Source organism: Episyrphus balteatus, chromosome 2 (genome assembly GCF_945859705.1).
Source record: "Episyrphus balteatus chromosome 2, idEpiBalt1.1, whole genome shotgun sequence".
NCBI classification, from domain to species: domain Eukaryota; kingdom Metazoa; phylum Arthropoda; class Insecta; order Diptera; family Syrphidae; genus Episyrphus; species Episyrphus balteatus.
Genome location: NC_079135.1, coordinates 75,572,630 through 75,590,321, shown reverse-complemented (window position 1 = coordinate 75,590,321; position 17,692 = coordinate 75,572,630). Strand labels below are relative to the sequence as shown.

Here is a 17,692-nt window from a genome sequence, read left to right as displayed (position 1 = left end):
AAATTAAAATTAAAATTAAAATTAAAATTAAAATTAAAATTAAAATTAAAATTAAAATTAAAATTAAAATTAAAATTAAAATTAAAATTAAAATTAAAATTAAAATTAAAATTAAAATTAAAATTAAAATTAAAATTAAAATTAAAATTAAAATTAAAATTAAAATTAAAATTAAAATTAAAATTAAAATTAAAATTAAAATTAAAATTAAAATTAAAATTAAAATTAAAATTAAAATTAAAATTAAAATTAAAATTAAAATTAAAATTAAAATTAAAATTAAAATTAAAATTAAAATTAAAATTAAAATTAAAATTAAAATTAAAATTAAAATTAAAATTAAAATTAATTATTACGGCATATGACTACGATCATACTATGTTTGTCTCTATTCAATCAGTAGAAAAAGATAGAAAGGCGTTTAGATTAATAATGGGCCAGGTTCATTTGAAACATGTGCATTAAACAGAATTTGAAAAGATCTTTTTCAGGAACTAAGGGAACTTTAAAAGAAATGTTTCACAGATCAATTACAGTTCTATGTCTCTAGAATTTTATTCATTAATTCTTTTAAAGATAAAATGAAACACTTAATAATTACTTAGACTAAAAAACAACCAACTTGTAGAGAAGTATACTTGATTTCAGAAATCAAGAACAAACTTCAAGTATACGACTTTATTTCCGATATAAGACCAAGTTTTAAGTTAAAAAACCGTTATCGAGTCCTTCAATCGCGGCTAAAAATCATTTGAGAACAACCAAATTTAATATTTTTATTTAACATACGTAATTAAATGAGCCAGTTCATCCGACACAGCAGAATACTTTAATTCTGATGTGTTATGTGTTACGCCTACGTTACGGTGAACTGTAATCGAAGTTACCTTATCCGATTTGTTTCTTCTTGTACGGAATCTACCTTACCAACAAATATGTTATTTTCCTCCACACACTGGTCGGCTCGGCTCGGCGTGTCTGCTCATGGTCATTGAAGGTGGAGGGATTTTTATTTTTTTTTTTTTACGTACTTCACCAACTCTAATATATATATTCCGTTTCATCGTTTATCCGTGGTGTTGTGTCGTCTTGTGTTCTATGTCACGGCAGTTTATGTTAATTTGTTTGTAGAGTGTGTGTTGTAGAGAGTGTAGACATAACACATAAAGATAAATTCGCCGCAAAACTTTGTTTTGCCCATTGAGGCTTGTTCGTCGATGTTTCGCATTTTAATTTTCAGTCTGATTTTTATAGTGCGGATGGAATAATATCTTAGCAGGAGACTTCGGTACACCACATGATAGTGCAAATTCACGTTTATAGTGATAGAAAATAAAATTGAAAAATATAATCAAAATTATAATCAAAAATATTCGATTTTACTATTTTGTATGTGCATTTTTGGAAAATACCTTTTAAAAAAATTAAAACTCCTGTTATATACTATTCTGCAAGGCAAAGAAGAAGAGTGTTAAACGATTTTTTTTTTTGGCGGCGGAAGTGGTTGGTCTGTTAAATGTCTCTATAGGGAAAAGGATTGGCCTTCGTTGTTCGATGGGGTGGTCGTTGTGGTATATTAAGTGAGAGTCCAGTTCATAGTGTGTTTGTGTACCGTTAAAAAAAAAGAAAAGAATACAACAAAAAAATAAAGCGTAGAAAAAGTAGAGAGAAGGACTGCCGGTAAAACTGCATTACCGACTAAACTAATCCATCCCCTTTCCTTGAGAATATTGATGCGGTGCACATTTTTTATGTGAATTTATCATCCTTTGTAGTTACGGGCGAATCCGTTTTTCTGATTGTACAACTTTGTTTTGATTGTATCGAGGCAAAAGTAGATATTTTTTTAAAATCATATCAGCTAGGATTTGTAAGTGAAATTTTGAGAATTTCTTTTACATATAATATTTTGTGCCAGTGCTTGATTTATATACCCATCAATAGTTTATAATAGTAAAAAAAAAAAATACCTACGTATATGTACCATACACTACTGTGTTCTTTCTACGCAATTCCAACAGAAAGAAAAATAAGGATGTCAACAAAAGGATCATTGAACTTTTGATATAGCAACGACAATAACAACAACACAGCAACAACTGGAATCGCTAATTTCCAGAAAGCCGTTAGAGCTGTCTTCAAAAGAACTGAACAAAAAAAAAAAATAAAAAAGGAAAACAGAATCTAACGGTAAGAATGCAATTATTTTATCTTGTTCAATTCAAATACTCTCATATAACTAACTGCCTATTCGGTATGTGATGGGGAATAGTTTGAGTTTTTGATGTGGGGGCGGTAGCAAATTATTCCACTTGCAGCAACAACATAAAAGCATAATTTTTTTTAGTTTTTTTTTTCCTATTTTATCCTACAACCAAAACGGTCCTTTCTATTTAGAAATTCATTCTGTCGCTGACATAACTAGATCTTGGATAAGATTTTGACGTGAGAAAAGAGAAGAAAAGAAACATAATATTGTGTAGGGTATGGTAGGGTATGGTAGGCTATAGGCTGGGCATGTCTACACATTTTATTCAATTCATGCATAGGCATCGTTAACGTATCCTTTTTTTTTGTATCCTTCTCGCTGAACTGAACCACAACGAAGAACTATGTTGGTTAGAGGATAGAGGTGCCTTCATAATATTATTTTTTTTTCTTGCAATGCGGATATTAAATGTGGATCCTTGTATGTTGCATGCAATTCTTCTGTGGTGTTTTTGCTACAATCAATTCGGGGTGGGGTCTCGGGAAACAGGATTGAATTTTCTTTTATTTTCATTACGATGCCATTTGTACAAGGGTGCAAATGCTAAGAGCATCGGCTTATTCCTACCCACTCTGGTTGAAAAAAAAAAGAATTCAATTAGAATTAGAAGAACTATTGATTTTTTTAATATGTGGGTGGTAGTATTGTATAGATATACAATAGCTACCGAGCTTATGAAGGCAAGTAGTGTAACCTGTAGGCAACGTCATTGTTTATTCTCTTCTGTCTACGACAGAAGAATGTAAAAGGTAAGATGTAACCTTTAGTCGTAGGTACTGAGATTTAAGTGGAAAAATTTTGTCGTTTGCATATTTACTCGTTATATGAATGTACTTGGTAGCTTTTAGGTAGGTAGATATAATTGTATAATATGAATTTGAAAAATCAATGTGCAGACGTAGGTAAATATGTTCTCTATTAAGGATTTTTTTTTAGGTTATATAAATGATGTAGATACTATAGTGTACCTGGTAATAGACGCAACACTTTTGTCCATTCATAAAACTTAGCAAAGATATTTCATATAGACATTCATATAGCTATGATTATGCATGTACACAAAAATATCTATCTTGATGGAAGAGCGATGCTCTTTTGCAAGGTTATTGGTCTATTCCACTTCCTCAAAAAATCATACATCCATTGAAATGTTTTTTAAGGATTCTTTCGATTCCTTACTCTAATGACATTTTTGGAACATTTTTGACATTTTTATCAATGAACGTTTTTGTGTTTTTTTTTTGTTTTTTTAAATATTTTACTTGTCATTGCATTTTCAAGATACCTACTAACGTAGGAACCATTATCAAGAATTCCATCGTGGTCGAGTTCTTTGTTACGAATGTAAAAATGAATATAGGTACATAGGTTTGTAGGTACGTAATATTTTTCAGTATAGAAATGAATTGAATGAGTTTTTCATCAGGATTCGTTACAGAATACAGATTATAATGGAATTCTGGTTTCTTAACATATGCTCTGAACACCTGAAGGGCAGATGCATCCGGAAGTTATGTGGAATGATGATTACAAGTGGTTCACTATGAACCGAATTGTGGTTGTCAAGTATCAATAATTGATTGTTGATAAAATACTGAAATTTTATATTTTTAAAACATAATTTAATGGGAAAACTGGTCAATATTGTAATGGAATTTTTCGATTACATTTCAATTAACAACGATTTTCATTATTCTCTGTCTAGGAAGTTAGTTATCTTTGAGCCGATTTTTCAATCTTCTAATAAACAGTCAGTTAACTGTTCGACGAATAAAGTTATTAGGCTCATAAACAATCAGATAACAACATTGAATTTTTCAATCAAGAATAATTTATTCTACAGAATAGCAAAAAAAAATTGTCAAATTCAAAAATATTCAAAATTAAACGTCATTTTTATTCATTTTTTTTTTTTTGTGTTCTTGTGTTCCTCTGTATTTTTTGTCAAAGTTCTTTCAAAACAGCTTTGAAAATTGACACAATTTTGTTGTTGAAATTATTCCTTAGAATAATTTTTATTCGTCTCTGAAAGAAGCAGATAGTTTTATTCCTAGGAGTAAGCTTTATCTGCCTGTTGAAAAAATGATTTTTTCTCTATCAGGGGAATAAGTACTAACTGACTGTTTAACTGACTATTGAAAAATTGACCCTTAGTTAACTTTTATCAACTATCTATTGATAGGAGTAAATCGCGATATAATTATAATAGTTATGGATATTCATGAAAATGGAAAAGTTTACCAAACACATTTCATGAACGCCCCTAAAATCAAAATGTAGTAAATGCGGTTGACGGCGATTTATTTAAAAGTCTATTTGGAGCTAGGAACTGAGAAAAAAGTATTAAAATATATTTTTTTCTATTTAATTTTTTTTTTTTGAAAATAAATTCACATCTCTTGCAGCCATTTTAGTTTATTTTATCATCAAAATTAAACATCAAAAGTTTTCCACATTTACCAGATTCAGGTTCGTAAACTTTTCCACACAAAATTGTGCGGGGAAAGTTTACCAGATTTTGGTAAAGATTTTCCATACAAATTTTGACAGCTGCGTTTACCACATTTTCCTACCATTTACAACGTTTACCTGATGGTTTCATAAATACCCCTAATATTACTTTGCAGACTTAAAAAAAAAAGACAGAAATAACTTGAAATGTCGAGCGAATCCTTACGTGCGTCGTATTCTCTTATAGAATTCATTAAAACAACTCATAAGTTGAAGTTGATGTATAAACTACAATCATTCTTTATAAAATTGAATGGATTTCTAGATTTTGGTGACATACTTTACCGGATTGGTGGAGATATCAGTCACTATGTAGGATTCGTGCTTCGTTCATTCGTATTGCAGATTCACAAGGGCTTATACATATCTATGGTTATTAAGGAGAACCGCCTAAAAGAAACATCAGCGACTGTGATATAAGATGAAGATCTAATCAGGTCGTGCAGGCTTCTTTCGGTTCGGTGTTATTATTTTCATGCCTTAATTATCTCAGGAATGTGTGTTGCTAAAAGAAATATCACTGGATAAATAGGGGTCGTGGAACCTAACACTCTCCTGGTACGGCTTACGGACAACAATAAAGTTTTATATGTTGAGCCACGGTCGTGCAGACGAGTTTTCTTAAATCATCGCTAAAGGGTATCAACTTTGCAGATAGAGAGTTACTATAGAACAATTTTTTTCTTAAAATATACCTAAAGAATCATCCCTCAACATGTTCTTATCTCATTCCGGGACACCCTGTTTATCTAATGTTAAAAAAAAACCAATGTCAAGCCTTATTCCTAAGTACAAGAAAAAACCAAACCTAAGGGAGTTAAAGTATGAGTTAAAATATGAACTCAAATTTTAAATGTGTACTCAAGTGAACTATTTCCCAAAAAAAAAAAATATGAAAAAAAACACATCTCTTTATTACACCCCAATAATATCTGGAAATAAATATGGGACATCATTTTCACTACTTAATATTGCTTTTTTCAACACTTTTCCTCGTTGATCCTGTAACCATATCCTTATCCAGCTTCAAATACTTATACTATTTAGCTACAATGAAACCACAATACTCTTTACACGCACTTATGCAGCTGTATCAAATTTTACCCAAAAAATATTTCTATAGAATAAAAATACAACAACATAGTATTATACGAAGTATATCGAGTACACCCACCCTAATCAGAATACACAAAAGCTGATATCCTTTTTCATATACATACAGCCGTATATCTAAAGTTGACATATATAGCCATTACCATCCATGTTCGCATTCTACCACACACATTATGTCCAGATTAGAAATATTTTAGATGAGTATTTTCGTTGAGTTACGATAGCATTTGTGTGTGTGTAATATGTATATCCTTTTTCATGTATTCCTATTTTTATGATAAAAGCATAAAAATCTAAATTTATTTTTTTTGTCTTCTTTTCTTTAACAAACAAAACAAAACAATGACTTCTGTGGTACTGTTTGAAATGTGAATGTGATGCATAAATGTTCTTATAATGTTGAGTCTAACATATATCTACAAATAAAAATGTTCATAGCTCAAATGTAGCATCTTCATCATTATCATAAGAGAAAAACTTGTTTCATGTCCTTTATGCATTATCCTTTGATGTGGTTGTTTATATATATTTACAAAAGGAGTTGTGTATTGTTTTAATGTTGACTTTGCACAAGTGTGGATTTTCAGGCAAAATAAAAGACTTCAAATAGAACATCATTTTTGGGGGCGCTGGCGCTGAAATAAACTTTGACAGCTCAATTTCTATGTCTTACATATATGATGGATTTAAAAACATGAAGTAAGGATCTTCGAAAAAAATTTTGTTGGACAATAGATACGTGAGGAATCTTCAAGACAAATTTTGTGTAGGTATCTAGTATCTACTAGGTACCTGCTGGTTACTCAAAAATACAATAGAGGTAAATTTTAATTCAAGAAACCCAATTCCACACTTTAAACCGTCTCAACCAAAAAACTGATAAAGCATATAAAAATCCAACCTTAAACACTATGAGGTGGTTCAAAAGTGGATGAAACCAAATGCCCCATTATTATACGCCAAAGAAACTTCCTCTTGAAGTATTTGGAGCACCAAGTTTTTAACCATTCTAATTTTGACGAAGCATTGAGGTATAGCAAAAATTTACTTTTTGTAGTCTTTATGACTATTGTACCTACCAAGAAAAATTTACAGAATTGAATATTTTCTAAAATCACGTGGAATTGATTTAACTATAAGTCTTCATCTGCATTTTAACTGTTAGAAACACTAAAACGTTTTAATTTGTTTGTCCACCCTTTGTCCATATTTGTCCACTCAAGGTTTTCGTTTGTTTTTTATAGGGAGTAAAAAATTTTCTACAGCGTTTAATTTTTGATGTAGACGTATAAAACCAATTGCAATCGTTTGTCCACCTTTAGTATCAAGAAAACACACCAAAAATCGTTGTTTTTTTACCCTATTTGAAAAACATTTTTTGACGTGATAACGTCTTATAAATCGATGAACCATGGCAGCCACCACAAAAAAGTGACGCCATTTTCTAACGTTACACTCTCGCACTTTCGCAGTGCCGCAAAAAATTTCAATTAAAAATAAACACTTAGGGATACAAAAATCTTCTATAGCTTATTTGAAAGATAATAATCTAAAGCTTAATTAAAATGAAGTATTTTTAAAAATTCCGTCATTTAATAGGGTAAACAGGGGTAAAACGGAAAGACGAAAAGTCGTAGAGAATTGATTTTTTGATGATATTAATTTAAGAATAACTGCATTTAACAAAAAATTCCAAAAAAATTTGAAACTAAGCTATAACGTTTTGTTTGAACGTTGTACACGTGTTAGAACTATGACAAAATGATGATTTTGGGTAAAGGAAATTTTGTTTGACAATTTTAAAGATGCCAGGTGAAAGATGAGAAAAAAAATTAGGCGTCTGATACCTACGGATTTTTTTCCAACACTCTGCGTTTCGAAATATGAATTTTTGAAAAACACCTTGTTTAAAACTTATAGGAAATGTAGGTTTTGGCCTTATGCATACATGTGCTTGGAATCATTTAGTGAGTTTCGACTGAATAACGGAAGAAACAAGTTTTTAAAAAACACGTTTTTTTACCGTTTTTAACCGATTTTGATCGTTTTTTCTTTTTATCTTTTTTTCTTTAATAGATACAGGAATAAAATATACGGAGTAATGATAGACCATCATTAACGTTAACACAATTTTGAGATATCGGTAAAATAAAATTTTAGAATTCAACAGGTTATAACTTTAGACCAAGAGCACATAGAAATTTTATTCATTTTTTATTATTTTTTGAGCATCCTGATACAATTACCTTTCATTTGGTATATCACACATAACGGTAGACTAACTACAAGCTACACAATGTTAATTCAAGAAACTTGCGAAAAACCTCAAAACACCAGTGGAGATCTGTTGCCCCCCGAACAGCCACCAATGTGGGAAGTACCGTAATCTCAGTCTGGAAATTCGACATGGTTGACTTTAAAAAATTCTAACTTCTCTTGTAGGCATCTTTGAAATGAGATTGATAGGTCATATGAAAGGTGAAATAATAAGCTTTCACATGGTATATATTTTTTATAGGTTATCAAACAAAAAAAATTGATTCCATAGCCTGAGAACATAAAAATAAATGTTTTTTTTGCTTTTTTTAATGAAATTTGATCGAGTTCAAAAAAATCTAGCTCTTTTTGTAAATGTCTCATAGACCTGATCGACATATATATTTTGAGCTAAGACAATAAGCTTTCAGATGGTATACAATTTTTTATAGGTTGTTAGGGAAAAAAATTTAATTAATGACGTGAGAAGATAAAAATTCAATTTACTCATTTTAAACAAAAGCACACAACCTGTTTTCTGACGACGTTATCACGTAAAATCATCGTCCGTAAACCGGCTTTACAGACAACCTCTTTTTTTAAAGCAACTTTTATATAAAATATCATTTTTTTTCTTAAATTAACATAAATAAATTTTTTTGTAAACCCTACATTTAAAAGTTATTCAAAAAACAAAGTTTTGCACTGAAAAATTCAAAGTCCCCTATAATCCCCGAAATGTACTTTTTTTTTCACTTACGAAAAATCGATGTTTGTCCACTCTACGTTTAGAAGATATTAAAAAAATCAAAAATTGCACTTAAAAAATTCAAAAGTCCTTAAAAAAAATCTAAACATCAAAGTTGATAAGATAAGATCTCAAAATTGCATACCTAAATACAAAATAGATATCATCAAAGCCACACAGTCAAAATTGAGACTCTACATTCTACAACCGTAAAAATTTCAGTTGTAAATGGTAAAAAAATTCACATGGTTCTATTATTCAGTCAGTAGTTAAATTAAAGGTAACTAAAAAATTCACCGTGGTGTATGCGTAATTTTTGTCTATATTAAAATCTTAACTCAAATATTTTTGTATTTAATTTATTTGTTTGAATAAAAAAATATAAATATTTTCATTAAGATTGTAACATATTTAAGTATCATGCCTAAAACGTTTAACATCAAAAAATACAAAACAGCTTAAAGGCTTCTTCTTTTTGTACCAAACCACTCTTGAGTTAATGATTACGCTAGTGTCATAGTCGAGTAAGCGTCACTTATCTAAGTGGTAGATATTGGAAGCTTAAGTCAAACTAAATGTGCTCAAATTTTGCTTTAATTTAAATTTTGACTGTGAAACTGTTCCTTATGCTTTTTGAGAATTGAAAACAGTGTCAATAGAACTAGCAATTCCATCAGGATAATGCAGTAAAAAAAAAACAAAACACCTATAAACTTTCTTGGGGTTCCTTGCCCTTACGGCAACTTTCACACTACCACACCCGTAATTATAGTTATTGAAACGAAACAAACGCAGGGATAAGTTACAAAAATATTATATCAAACCCCTTGTTGATAGCACTTAATAAGCGTGTGCCACAACTAGACTTCGAGATATATAGCTATTTATTCTTATACATTTAAAATTAGAAAGGGGCTAATGTTTTGAATTTGAATATAGAGTTGAATAAAAGGTATAAGTCTACAGGTTGGTGCGGGAATGTAAAAACATTGATGTGCATTATTTGCTTTTATGTGAGTAGGTATAGTTGTCTTACTGGTCTATCTGTGTTAACGGAATTAGGCTTTTAAAAGTAACATGTAAATGAGAGTGCACTCAGGTGATTGGAAACCTCTTGGGAAACGGGGGTTTTGCTTTTATAGGCATATTGCACGCTAAGAACAAATATAACTGATTACTAAATAACACGAATGAATTTATTTCTAAAACGACACACCTCTTGAGCAATGGCTTTATTTATGTATGTAAAAATAGTTTTGTCTCCTCTCCTTGCAAATGTTTAGACTTTGAATCTATGAGGGGTAAGAGTTTTCTAAATATAATGTTTGTTGTTCAATTTGTCTTGTCATCTGTTGGAATCTGTCGTTTTTGGAAAAAAAACGCGTTTGCTTGCAAAATTTTAGTACATACACTCCTGCTCAAATTTAACGCACATCCTATTTATTTTAAAGTAAAGTCCTGCTATTACTTTATGCCACAGTATCATGGTTATTTTCTCAAATGAGACAATAGTGATCTTAAATTAAAGGTATGGAATAAAATGTTTGTCGGGAAGATTTTGGGAGAGATTTGCTGAAGTCTGTCTGTTAACCCCCGAACCTTTTAAAGAAGAGTCATAAAATTTCATGGAGTTAAATCTGCTTTACAACACCTACGGAGTTAGCGAGCCTTTCTAGACCTAAGTTAAGTACCCAAAAATACTTGACTGATGCCCTCGAATAGCATCCGGTTCCAATCACCCCTAGATTTGGTCCACAGTTTAGTCTGATGCACGATAATGCATGCTAGAGTAGTTTGAGAATATCTTCAAGATTTTAATATTCCAGCTTCGGATTAACCACACAGAAATCTGGATTTGAATTTAATAGAACATGTGTAGGAAATATTGAAAAGATGCATTCGCGACCGAAATCCACCTCCAAGCTGTCTTGATCAACTGAAAACTTCAGTGAAAAAAGTGTTAAAACAAAACCTTCAAAAGTTAATTAGTGGAATGGACAAACGACTCCAGGTTGTCATATGCGCTAGAGGAGACTAAACCAAGTATTGCATACAATTATGGGAAAGAACCGTCACCCGCTTCCATTTTTTTTAAATTTTTCTTCTTAAAAATAAAAATTATTTTATAATCAGTTTTCAGACCTTGAATTGTTAAATTTGGTTTATCTTTTTTTTGGTTGATAATACTGTTGCAGTTTAGCATTTTTTCGACTTGCTAAACAATAACAAAACACAAAAAAATGCACCAAAGAATCTTAAAGCTTTTTAAAATAAGATGCAGGGGTATAACTTCAGACGAAAAATGTGTGCGTTAATTTTGAGCAGGAGTTTATATTCAAAGGCAATTTTTTAGAAAATAGCTATCAAAATTCAATTAGGTTTGACGGACAAAGAGCTTACAAATTTGAGAAAAAAAAGTTGTTGTTATTCATTCAAAACCTTCAAAAAATTTAATTGACGGGCTTTCTTGAAAAAAATGAGTCTCTAGGTAGGTATTGCATGCACCTTTTATTACAGCCTTTTAATACAGCTAGTTAAGCTGGTTTCTTCACGAGTTGAATATTCCTATACGAACTACCTTTCTACTCTGATCTGAAAAGGGAATCTTATTTTAAAATCATAATTTTTCAAAGAGCTTAAGAACCACTGATATCTAAAACAATAATCCTCTTTAGACTTATTGATGTGTTTGCGAGAATATGCAATATGTAGTTGTAACATAATTTAGAACAATAGTACATACTGTACCAATATCTGTGCATGAGCTCATCACTAGACATTTAAAACCAATGCTGCCTTCATTGTTTAAGGAAGGAAAATGCATTGAATATTAATTACAGGTAGTGTAAGAATATTAATATAGGTACCTACTTAGAATGACACTTAGCAAAAATAATTTCAATTTAATAAACCAAAAGTTTTTTTTTAACTTGCAAAAACTTAAACAATTTTTATTTTTTTTTTCTTATTAAAATGGCTCTAAGCGCATGTTTACCTAATTTTTTGTTTATTTTTTTTTATATTAATTCAATTAATTGAACAGAAGTTAGAGTCTATCTTGTAGACTAAGAATATTTTTAAATATAAAATGTGGATTTTTATGTAAACAAGATTAGAGGTATTCGTTAAATAAAAAATAACGAAATATATGCTACTTCTAATAGCACGTGTTTTTTTTGTTTGTTTTTTGCTCTGAAAAATGATGTTTTGTTGAATTCAAATTGTGCACTGCTAAAAAAATTTTGGTGGTTAATAAAATTATCATATATTTTAATACTTTTAATTACATTTTAATGTTTTATTTTTTAATTCAAAATAATGGTTTTAATACAAAAATGTTTAAAATTAAAAAAATTATATTTAAAAACTTTGAAATAAAATCGCAACATTAAAAATTATTTTTTTTTGTATTGAAAGTTGGTCTTTCAACATATTTCGCTTAGGCCAGCAAAGCTTTTCTACAATATCTTCAAGTGAAAGTTTCGACCAAAAATATGAAGTTTTGAAATTTATAACTTTATATTAATTGAAAATTTATAGTCATATAAAAAAATTTGTTTTGAATTGAAAAATGAATATTTTTCTTCAAAAATAAATTAAGCTTAACTGAAACACATTTTTAAAATAAAATTATCAAATTCCATGACTATAAAAGACAAAAAAAATTTTGAGGTTATGTAAAAAAAATGGGGTTGGGGTCAAAATTCTGCTGGGGTCAAAATTCTTTTGTCAAAATTCTGCTTTCAAAATTCTGCTTTACAAAATTCTGCTTTCAAAATTCTGATTTTCAAAATTCTGTTTTTCAAAATTCTGTTTTTCAAAATTCTGTTTTTCAAAATTCTGCTTTTCATAATTCTGTTTTTCAAAATTCTGCAAAAAATTAAAAAAGAGTTTGGAAAATGTTAAAAAGCGCGCGCTTTTTAACATTTTCCAAACCCTTTTTTAATTTTTTGCAGAATTCTGTAAAATCATCTTCTTGAAAAATGATCTGCTTATTTGATTACTTACCTTAGTAATTTGTCATTCTTTGAATGCATGTTAATTTTTGTTTTATAAATGAATAAATTTGAAAATATTAAGAAAAGGTTTTTAATACTAAAAATTTCCGAAAATAATTCAAAATTTTTTAATTTATTAAATAAAGATGAATATTCAAAAATTTGAATAAGAAAAGGAATATTTTGTATCAAACAACATCGGTTCCAATAATTTATAGAATTTATTTAAAGAAAATCAGTCTATGCATTTTAAAAAATATTTGCGACACTTAAACAAAAAAATTTAGGAAAGTACCAATGTTGAATTACATTAATGAGGTGTATTTTTCTTTAGTCAACGCATATGCTATAAAAAAAAAACAGAATTGGCAGAATTTTTTTTGTTAAGTATAATAATGGCAGAATTTTGAAAAGCAGAATTTTAAAAAGCAGGATTTTGAAAAGCAGAATAGAAAAAAAAACAGAATTTTCGTTAAAAAAGCAGAATTTTGAAAAGCAGAATTTTGAAGCCAGAATTTTGACCCGATCCCAAAAAAATGATCTAGGTAAATAATAGTTGTAGATCTTTTAACTATCTAAAATTTGTACACATAATATTTTTCGATAATAGTAGGTACTATTGCAAGAAATCATTAAAAATACTTTTAAACCCCTCCCCTTATTCCCTCCCCTACCCCACTCTAGGTCTTCTGTTGGGATCCAATTGATTTTTCATCTAATCTTTACCATTAGTCCTTAATTTCTTGATTCCTTATCTTATGATAGTATAACTTTGTTCTTATCTTGTCAAGGTATAGGGTTGCCGTACTCATTTTTCTCTATCCAAATTATTTTACAAGCAGAATAGTATTATCAATTTTCAATTTCTTTTAAACAAAAAAATGCAATTTTTTTTTCTTTCAGTGTATACATTTCTGTACGGATAAAAATGTATTATCATTTAGTATTTTTGTGGTAATTAAAATAAAATTTATTCTCATTATAAAAAAAAAGAATACAATAATTATAAAAGCTATTTAAATTCCCCAAAAAAAAAATATTGGCGCTTAAAATTTAATTCAATTTCCAATATTGAAAGATAAAAATCTAAGCAAACCAGTTTGTTTATACTACTGATTACCTCACTGGTCAAACAAATGTTTCTCTTTTTTTGCAAAAAAAAAAGAAACAATAACAAATCACTAATTGATTGATTTGCAATTCATAATCAGACATCAACATCAACTGAAATGCTGCGATAGAACGCGCTATGCAAATTTCCATTGATGTCATATCTACTTTTCGAGATTCGATAATTCACTTTTGATAGAATTTTATTTGTATAGCAGCGTAGACAAGACAATCGTGTTGGAGAAGAAATGAATAAAAAAAAAAAAACAACATTCAAATTGCCTTATTTTAAATTTTATTTATTGGTCGAGTTAAAACTACCTTTAAAAATATATATTTTTTTCACAGTCTAATGAAAAAATATAAATCTAGTGGTTTGTGTATGAACGTGCGTGTATATTAATAGAATAAGAACAAAACTTTACGTAAGACTGCTGGGCAATTAATTCAAACGGCCTCCAGTTTCAGTATCCACAATCGGAATGGGCATGGGCATCGCAACCACCACCACCGCCACCACCGCCACCACACCAAAACCATACCACAGTCGAGTCGAGTCGACTTCCATAAAATTACATAAATCAGAATTTAACTAAATGAATTTTAATTCAAATCCATGTTGAGTTTGTTTTTGTTAGAAATTTCATAGAAATTTATTATTTTGTGAAGAATAAGATTCATAGAGAAAAGATACTTAATAGTTTGTTTAGTTTTCTTTAATAGGTTTACACTCAAAAAATCGCAAGGGCATTTGTTATTGTAAAGTATTCGCTATTATATGGGTACTCACTTATCTATGTATATAAATGTTATTTTGTTTAAATACAGTCGAACTTGTTTAACTGAAATGGACATTTTGTGTCAATTTTCGAATAGAAAAATTTTTGTAGTCAAATTCTTTTTAGACTCGTATAAAAATTGAAAGGTCTGGTAAAATTGTTTTTATATGGTAAACTTAAGTTATGAATTTTTGGAGATAGTACGTTAACTAAGGCCGTGAAAATAAGTAACGGATTCTTATAGAGGAGTCAAACTACGGGAGGGAAGGGTCTATGTCTAGGAGGGAAGGGCAGGGCAATTTTCCAAAAAAAAATTACTCAAATTAAAAAAAAAAATAAAAACGAAGGCAACACTTACAATTAAGAATGATTTCTTTTTCGAAAGCCAGGATTTCACACTTTATTTTTAAATCAAGTAATTTCAATCAGTAGTTTTTGAAATACATATATGTAATTGATTTTAAAGTCAAAATTTGGGAAAAAGAGTTTAAAAAAATTACATTGAAAACAATTTTGGTAAGAACTGTGGATTTCAAACAATTTTCGCGTAAATTGATTTCTTATCAAATACTGAAAACCATACGTTTCTATGCCGTCTAGTTTTTGAGAAAATTGAAAAATAGGAAAACTACTTTTTTTTTAAGAAGAAATTTTACTGCACGTGTTTTAATGATGTTATTGTTAATGGGGAATTTAGTTCCTTTTCTGACACTGGGGACCAGGCAAAATACTTTTAATAAAAACGCTGTTGACATTGGCGCCTGCCTGGTGATTTTACATACCCTAAGCGGAGCAACGAAGCTGCGTGAGCGGGACAGAGGACCCAAAAAGTATGTATAGTTAAAATCCTGAGAACCCGCCTGTCTATCGAGGTATCTAGTGTTTTTCTTGGAGATACACAGAACTTTCAACTAACTCTATGTAAATATCAAAGACCTTTTCAATGGTGTCACTGTAATGCCAAATTTATTGAAAACAGTTAAAAAATTAAAAATCTGCGATAAAAAAGTACCTAGTTTTCGTGTTTTTCAATTTTCTCAAAAACTATAGGTAAGGCATAAAAACATAAGGTTTTCAGTGTTTGATCATAAATTAATTGGGGAAGTTTACTTTATCAATAAATTTTGTATTGAAATCCACAGTCTTAACAAAAATAGTATTCAATGTGTTTGTTTAGCTATTTTTTCACAATTTTTGACTTTGTATCCGATTATTTTAAAAACTACTGATTGAAATAACTTGATTTGAAATTAAAAATTAAGTATAAAATTCTGGCCTTTGAAAAAGGTATCTTTTAAAGTTGTAAGTGTTGCCATTGTTTTTAAATATTTTTTTTATCAATTTTAGTTTCGTCCATCGTTATGATTTTTACAGTAAAAGTCTCCCAAATTTAGTCTACGTTTTTGGAATAGGGTAGGCTATATCCTCTGTTAAATAAAAAATGCCTCTTAAGAAGGCTAGAAGTTAGGTCGAAACATTGGAAAAAATAATGATTTTTTTTTATAAAAGTGAAAATTAATGAGTGTATTGTCTGTTGGAGTTTATGTTATTTTTGTTTTGAACAAAAATTTGTTCTTAAGTTGTTCCAAAAAAATTCTTACGTTAACCATGAAAAACTTTAATTTGGTTATCTTGAAAACTACAATAGAAAGCCTTCCTCGATTTACTTGGAGAAAATTTCACAATTCCAGTAAAAAATTGAAAACAGAAATACATTATTACTTTCTAATTACACGTGTTTGTAGGTATGTAGATATATCTTATTGAACAGAAATAGATTTATGACGGAACAATAGACATTACAAACATTGGTTTCGATTTACTACTAATTTCATTTTCTTCAGATTAAATAGAGCGTGATTAATGCTTCATCCAGCAACGTATCGATTACATTTATAGAGTAACTTTTTTTTCAAATAAACTTTGTCGTAGGTAACATAAAAAAAAATAAAATCACATAATTCTCAAGTCAAAGAAAGTGATTGCAATGTAAGTATTGATTTAATCTTAAAACATTTGATACTTTTAGTTTCTTGAGTTTTATTTCGAAATACTACCGCCACACACTCTATGTCTGTTGCTACCTAGTTAAGAAAAAAACAATCTTTCTTCACGACTTAAGACACTCAGCCTGATGGGAAGAAATAGAACATATTTTTCAGTCTTATGCAGTATAGTCTCTTCGACAGCATGTGCGATATTCTACAAACCAATAATAAAAGAACCAGCTTTTGAAAACCAATATGAGGGCTTACGTAAGGCATGAACAGAGCGTACATACAGAATGAAGACATAGTCACTGTCAAACGAATTATTTTTTCCCTACTTCATTATAATATCGCCTTGCGAACTCACATCACCTTCACCGCGGCGCTCTCTAACCCTCTTCTACAACGAAGGATAGACAACGGCAAACTTGCACAATAAGAAACCACAAAAGTTTTCCTCACCATCTCACCGCACATGTATTAGATAATTTGTTTAGAAATATTCTCAATGTTTGTAACATATAGTAAATAAATAGTAGTACCCCCGTTAGGAGCAGCACACAGAACATACATATAAATAGGCTCTTTAAATTGTCAATGAAATTATGGCTCCAAGCCCCCAAGTAGCAATAGCACGCGTCACGGCAATTTTCAATTCAATTATGATTGGGGGCAATACGTCGTATTGTTTAAGTGGCTTTCATGTTTGTGTGGAAGATATAGAAAATAAAATGTATTTTGATTTATACGAACTTCAAAAATGGTTTCTTTTGTATTTTTTTTATGTTTCCTGGTTCTGATTTTGCTTAGTTTTTATTGTTTGATGGTTGCATAGTTGTTCCTTAACTCGGTAAATGATGATTAAATAACTGATTGCCTATTATAACTTGATAACTCTGATAAAATTAAAATGATCCTTA

The 17,692-nt window shown here is 29.5% G+C and overlaps 1 protein-coding gene across 8 annotated transcripts in view; it reads left to right on the top strand.

Annotated features, from left to right (window-relative positions):
- The first annotated feature begins 1,135 nt into the window (after positions 1-1,135).
- Positions 1,136-17,692, top strand: part of LOC129910830 (proton channel OtopLc) — a 92,184-nt gene continuing 75,627 nt past the window's right edge. For 2 of the 8 annotated variants that reach the window (XM_055988408.1, XM_055988406.1), the window contains exon 1: positions 1,136-2,190. The gene's annotated coding sequence lies outside the window, so the exon portion shown is untranslated. The remainder of the gene's footprint in view (positions 2,191-17,692) is intronic. The other 6 variants (XM_055988410.1, XM_055988411.1, XM_055988415.1 and 3 more) reach the window with 4 other exon arrangements.